This window comes from Saccopteryx bilineata, chromosome 1 (genome assembly GCF_036850765.1).
Source record: "Saccopteryx bilineata isolate mSacBil1 chromosome 1, mSacBil1_pri_phased_curated, whole genome shotgun sequence".
Lineage (NCBI taxonomy): Eukaryota > Metazoa > Chordata > Mammalia > Chiroptera > Emballonuridae > Saccopteryx > Saccopteryx bilineata.
Window position 1 is genome coordinate 362,844,209 of NC_089490.1, and position 7,384 is coordinate 362,851,592.

General features: G+C 40.5%; 1 pseudogene; it reads left to right on the forward strand.

Annotated features, from left to right (window-relative positions):
- Window positions 1-5,534: 5,534 nt before the first annotated feature.
- On the forward strand, window positions 5,535-6,953 carry LOC136320693 (tubulin alpha-1C chain pseudogene; annotated as a pseudogene).
- The last annotated feature ends 431 nt before the right edge of the window (window positions 6,954-7,384 follow it).

Here is a 7,384-nt window from a genome sequence, read left to right on the forward strand (position 1 = left end):
CTAGAGCACCTGGATATGATAGACATCTACAGGGCATTTCATCCCAAAGTGACTGAGTATACATTTTTCTCCAGTGCACATGGATCATTCTCAAGAATTGACCATATGTTGGGCCACAAAAACAACATCAGCAAATTCAGAAAAATCGAAGTTGTACCAAGCATATTTTCTGATCATAAAGCCTTGAAACTAGAATTCAACTGCAAAAAAGAGGAAAAAAATCCCACAAAAATGTGGAAACTAAACAACATACTTTTAAAAAATGAATGGGTCAAAGAAGAAATAAGTGCAGAGATCAAAAGATATATACAGACTAATGAAAATGACAATACGACATATCAGAATCTATGGGATGCAGCAAAAGCAGTGATAAGAGGGAAGTTCATATCGCTTCAGGCATATATGAACAAACAAGAGAGAGCCCAAGTGAACCACTTAACTTCCCACCTTAAGGAACTAGAAAAAGAAGAACAAAGAAAACTCAAAACCAGCCGAAGAAAGGAGATAATAAAAATCAGAGCAGAAATAAATGAATTAGAGAACAGAAAAACTATAGAAAAAATTAATAGAACAAGGAGCTGGTTCTTTGAAAAGATCAACAAAATTGACAAACCCTTGGCAAGATTTACCAAGGAAAAAAGAGAAAGAACTCATATAAACAAAATCCAAAATGAAAGAGGAAATTCACCACGGACACCATAGATATACAAAGAATTATTGTAGAATACTATGAAAAACTTTATGCCACTAAATTCAACAACCTAGAAGAAATGGATAAATTCCTAGAATAATACAACCTTCCTAGACTGAGTCAAGAAGAAGTAGAAAGCCTAAACAGACCTATTAGTAGAGAAGAAATAGAAAAAACTATTAAAAACCTCCCCAAAAATAAAAGTCCAGGCCCTGACGGCTATACCAGCGAATTTTATCAAACATTCAAAGAAGGCTTGGTTCCTATTCTACTCAAAGTCTTCCAAAAAATTGAAGAAGAAGCAATACCTCCAAACACATTTTATGAGGCCAATATAACCCTCATACCAAAACCAGGCAAGGATGGCACAAAAAAAGAAAACTACAGACCAGTATCTCTAATGAATACAGATGCTAAAATACTAAACAAAATACTAGCAAATCGAATACAACAACATATTAAAAAGTAATACATCATGATCAAGTGAGATTCATCCCAGAATCTCAAGGATGGTTCAACATACGTAAAACGGTTAACGTAATACACCATATCAACAAAACAACGAACAAAAACCACATGATCTTATCAATAGACGCAGAAAAGGCTTTTGATAAAATACAACACAATTTTATGTTTAAGACTCTCAACAAAATGGGTATAGAAGGAAAATATCTCAACATGATAAAGGCCATATATGATAAACCATCAGCTAACATCATATTAAATGGCACAAAACTGAAGGCTTTCCCCCTTAAATCAGGAACAAGACAGGGTTGTCCACTCTCTCCACTCTTATTTAATGTGGTGCTAGAGGTTCTAGCCAGAGCAATCAGACAAGACAAAGAAATAAAAGGCATCCATATCGGAAAAGAAGAAGTGAAGGTATCACTTTTTGCAGATGATATGATCCTATACATCGAAAACCCCAAAGAATCCACAAAAAGACTACTAGAAACAATAAGCCGATACAGTAAGGTCGCAGGATACAAAATTAACATACAGAAGTCTATAGCCTTTCTATATGCCAACAATGAAACAATTGAGAATGAACTCAAAAGAATAATCCCCTTCACGATTGCAACAAAAAAAATAAAATACTTAGAAATAAACATAACAAAGAATGTAAAGGACTTATATAATGAAAACTATAAACCATTGTTAAGGAAAATCGAAAAAGATATAATGAGATGGAAGAATATACCTTGTTCTTGGCTAGGAAAAATAAATATAATCAAGATGGCTATATTACCCAAAGCAATATACAAATTTAATGCAATTCCCATCAAACTTCCAATGACATTTTTTAAAGAAATAGAGTAAAAAATCATCAGATTTATATGGAACTATAAAAAACCCCGAATAGCCAAAGCAATCCTAAAGAAAAAGAATGAAGCTGGGGGCATTACAATACCTGACTTCAAACTCTATTATAGGGCCACGACAATCAAAACAGCATGGTATTGGCAGAAAAATAGACACTCAGACCAATGGAACAGAATAGAAAGTCCAGAAATAAAACCACATATATATAGTCAAATAATTTTTGATAAAGGGGCCAAGAACACACAATGGAGAAAAGAAAGCCTCTTCAATAAATGGTACTGGGAAAACTGGAAAGCCACATGCAAAAGAATAAAACTGGACTACAGTTTGTCTCCCTGTACTAAAATTAACTCAAAATGGATCAAAGGTCTAAACATAAGACCTGAAACAACTAAGTACATAGAAGAAGACATAGGTACTCAACTCATGGACCTGGGTTTTAAGGAGCATGTTATGAATTTGACTCCAATGGCAAGAGAAGTGAAGGCAAAAATTAATGAATGGGACTACATCAGACTAAGAAGTTTTTGCTCAGCAAGAGAAACTGATAACAAAATAAACAGAAAGCCAACTAAATGGGAAATGATTTTTTCAAACAATAGCTCAGATAAGGGCCTAATATCCAAAATATACAAAGAACTCATAAAACTCAACAACAAACAAACAAACAATCCAATAAAAAAATGGGAAGAGGATATGAACAGACACTTCTCCCAGGAAGAAATACAAATGGCCAACAGATATATGAAAAGATGCTCATCTTCTTTAGCTATTAGAGAAATGCAAATCAAAACGGCAATGAGATACCACCTCACACCTGTTCGATTAGCTATTATTAGCAAGACAGGTAATAGCAAATGTTGGAAAGGCTGTGGAGAAAAAGGAACCCTCATACACTGTTGGTGGGAATGTAAAGTAGTACAACCATTATGGAAGAAAGTATGGTGGTTCCTCAAAAAACTGAAAATAGAACTACCTTATGACCCAGCAATCCCTCTACTGGGTATATATCCCAAAAACTCAGAAACATTGATACTCAAAGACACATGCAGCCCCATGTTTATTGCAGCATTGTTCACAGTGGCCAGGACACGGAAACAACCAAAAAGCCCGTCAATAGATAACTGGATAAAGAAGATGTGGCACATATACACTATGGAATACTACTCAGCCATAAGAAATGATGACATCGGAACATTTACAGCAAAATGGTGGGATCTTGAAAACATTATACGAAGCGAAATAAGTAAATCAGAAAAAACCAGGAACTGCATTATTCCATACGTAGGTGGGACATAAAAGTGAAACTAAGTGACATTGATAAGAGTGTGGTGGTTACGGGGGGGAGGGGGGAATGGGAGAGGGAAAGGGGGAGGTGGAGGGGCACAAAGAAAACAAGATAGAAGGTGACAGAGGACAATCTGACTTTGGGTGATGGGTATGCAACATAATTGAACGACAAGATAACCTGGACTTGTTATCTTTGAATATATGTATCCTGATTTATTGATGTCACCCCATTAAAAAAATAAAATTATAAAAAAAATATATAGAAAAAAGTAAAGGATTACTTTCATAGTGTAAGAATTCAACACATCTCTCTAACTATTGACAGATCAAGCAGACAAACCCTTAGGGAAGATATAGACATTTGGACAGACTAATCAGCTATCTTAGATAAAACTCTAGGCCCAGTAATTAGTTGGTGCACTTCTTAGGAAGCACATAATTAAAAACTGACCTCAGCTCTTCTCCCCCAGGAGAAGTGCCAGCAGGGTTCCTTTCTTCCTTTCAATAAAGCCTGTTACTCTGGTCTTTGGACTCCCATAGATTCCAACATTTGGTGCCGAAACCCGGGACAGGGTACTAACTGCCTGGCCGATCCCTCTTTGCTGTCCAAACTTATAACCAGGGAAGCAATGGGCAGCGGCAGCTCGAACCGGGCTTACTCCCTGATTCTGTTTGGACGTGTAATTGTGGGTCGATTGACTGGCAGTCTAACCCTGTCCTGAACTCCTGCTGGACCAGAGAATTTTCCTGTATCTTAAAATCTCCACGTCCTCCCATTCGAGAGGAACCAGACCAGCACGTCTTATGAGGCTTATCAAGGAGACCATGTATCACCATGTCACTCTGTTCACTTGGCACTAGCAGCAAGCAACTAACAATTATTACCTCGCAAAATTTTTTACTTCCTCACTCAGGTTTTCAGAGACATCACCTGGTTCAGACCTAACAGCATGGAAATTGACAACCTCCTTAACTGGATGAGGGACTTGGCTTGGCAAGGTTCCCTTCTTGAGTTCTCTCCAGAAGAAGAAATAATTTTCCAATTTTCTCCTCTTTCTCCTCATCACCCCTCACCATATATTAGAAAATTAATAACTGCCTTTCTTTTATATGTAACCACAGAGTTGAGAAATGATAGATATGTAAATTCCAAACTGCCCTCTTGATGTTCCGCTTATCTGTCAGACCTCACCCTTACTGGACTATCGCCCCTGAGACAGAGGAATTCCAAAAAGCTGACAAGCCGCCCCAAAGAGGGGCTCCAGACACACGAGGACATTTGATTCAACACCCACATGCTCGAAGCCCCCCTAGGAGGAGCATTCCGGACATACCAGGACTTTTGCCTCAGTATCCCCTCAGGCTCTCCCAAACACTGTATAACTCGCCCCTAGTCTGTAACTGGTGCTCTTCTCTCCCAGGAGAAGTGCCGGGCAGGGTTCCTTTCTTTCTTTCAATAAAGCCTGTTACTCTGGTCAAAAAAAAAAAAAAAAAGAAAGAAAAAAAAAACTGACCTCATGTTAAGCCATAACATAGTAGTTCTAAACCCATCTCAAACATATTCCTGTTGTGTAATTAAGGTGTAAGTCCATAGTAACAAAGATAACCAAACAACCAAACCACCACCACGACCACCAGGCTGGCCAGGCAGATCTGCTCTACCGAGGAATTCAGAGACTGCAGTCTGTTCCATTTTGATGTCCGATCATTCCTTAGGATATCGTCCTCATCTACATGGTTGAAGCTTTATCATGGACATGTTTCTCTGCCAGCTGGCAGAAAGAGAAAGAGTCTAGGACAAGCAATTTTATTTTAAATCCATGTTGCATTGGTGCTAATTTAATCATATGGATGGGCCACACTCAGCCCAACAGAGGCTGAAAATGTAGTGTCTGGCTGTATAATTGTGTCCAGGAAAATGGGAGTTCAGAGCTGGAGTGTCATCCAGCAGTTTGCCACATGCTCAGACTCATTCTCTGAAGTATAATATCATTACCAAAACCACCACAGAATAGTAGGAAAAAAGAAAAAGAAAAGAAAAGTGCTGCCCAATCTCCTTATGAAAAGAGATATAAAATCCCAAAACAGGAATAGGAAATATCTTACTCCAACAATTTAGAAAATATTTAAAAATATATATAAATATAAATATATATAATTTAGAATTAAAGCTTCTAAGAGATTTTTTAAGAATCATCTCAGAGTAGTCTTTTCCGCTGGATTCCTTGTGGTCTGTTAGGAAGAGGTTTTTGTCGCTCTCCGTTCCGTTTTGCCTTCTCAAGCCCCTTGCAGCTTCATAAGTCACAGCAATGCATGAGTGCATCTCCATCCACATTGGCCAGGCTGGTGTCCAGATCGGCAATGCCTGCTGGGAGCTCTACGGCCTGGAACACAGCATCCAGCCCGATGGCCAGATGCCGAGTGACAAGACTATTGGAGGGAGTGATGACTCCTTCAACACCTTCTTCAGTGAGACAGGCGCTGGCAAGCATGTGCCTAGGGCAGTGTTTGTAGACCTGGAACCCACAGTCACTGATGAAGTTCGCACTGGTGCCTACTGCCAGCTCTTCCACCCTGAGCAGCTCATCACAGGCAAGGCAGATGCTGCCAATAACTATGCCCGTGGGCACTACACTATTGGCAAGGAGATCATTGACCTCGTCTTGGACCGAATTCGGAAACTGGCTGACCAGTGCACAGGTCTTCAGGGCTTCTTGTTTTTCCACAACTTTGGTGGGGGAACTGGTTCTGGGTTCACATCCCTGCTGATGGAACATCTCTCTGTTGATTATAGCAAGAAGTCTATTAACCCAGCCCCCCAGGTTACCACAGCTGTAGTTGAGCCCTACAACTCCATCCTCACCACTTACACCACCCTGGGGCACTCTGACTGTGCCTTCATGGATGACAATGAGGCCATCTATGACATCTGTCGTAGAAACCTCGATATTGAGCGCCCTTCCTACACTAACCTTAACCACCTTTATTAGCCAGATTGTGTCCTCCATCACTGCTTCCCTCAGGTTTGATGGAGCCCTGAATTCCAGACCAACCTGGTGCCCTATCCCCACATCCACTTCTCTCTGGCCACATATGCCCCTGTCATCTCTGCTGAGAAAGCCTACCATGAACAGCTTTCTGTAGCAGAGATCACCGATGCGTGCTTTGAGCCAGCCAACCAGATGGTGAAATGTGACCCTCACCACGAAAATGGCTTGCTGCCTGCTGTAGTAAGGTGATGTGGTTCCCAAAGATGTCAATGCAGCCATTGTCACCATCAAGACCAAGCGCAGCATCTAGCCTGTGGACTGGTGCCCCACTGGCTTCAAAGTTGGCATTAATTACAGCCTTCCACTGTGGTCCCTGGGGGAGACCTGGCCAAAATGCAGCGAGCTGTGTGCATGCTGAGCAACACCACAGCTATTGCGAGGCCTGGGCTCGCCCGGACCACAAGTGTGACGTGATGTATGCCCAGCGTGCCTTTGCCCACTGGTATGTGGGTGAGGGCACGCAGGAGGGAGAGTTCAAGGGCACGTGAGGACACGGCTGCCCTTGAGAAGGATTATGAGGAGGTTGGAGTAGATAGTGTTGAGGGAGATGATGATGGTGAAGAATATTAACCTGTTTTAATGTTACATTTTATTCTCTTGGAACTGTTTTTATTCTGCACAGTCCATTTGTATCCCAAATTTGTCAATAAAGGTGATTTTAAATGTAAAAAATAAAAAAAAATCATCTCAGAGTAGTTCTACTGTCAACTGATTCTTGCAGATGAGAAAATAAAGGCAAAGAGACGCTAAATGATTCATTTAAGGTCACCTACCAAGCTGAGGGCTCCAAGCTCCTACCACCATCCTACCCCCCACCCCCCAGACACTGCCCAGACACGCAAAGCAGCCAAGACACTTGAAGGGGACCACACCCTTTGTAGTTACACATCAATTATTCCCAATGTTCTGAATCAGTACAAACCAGACAAGCCCTTGATTTTCTAGTCTTATTAACTGACTTCATGAGCATTGGGACAGCACTTACTTTATAGAGCGCCCTGACATGCATTAGTCTTTCAATTCTCATAGA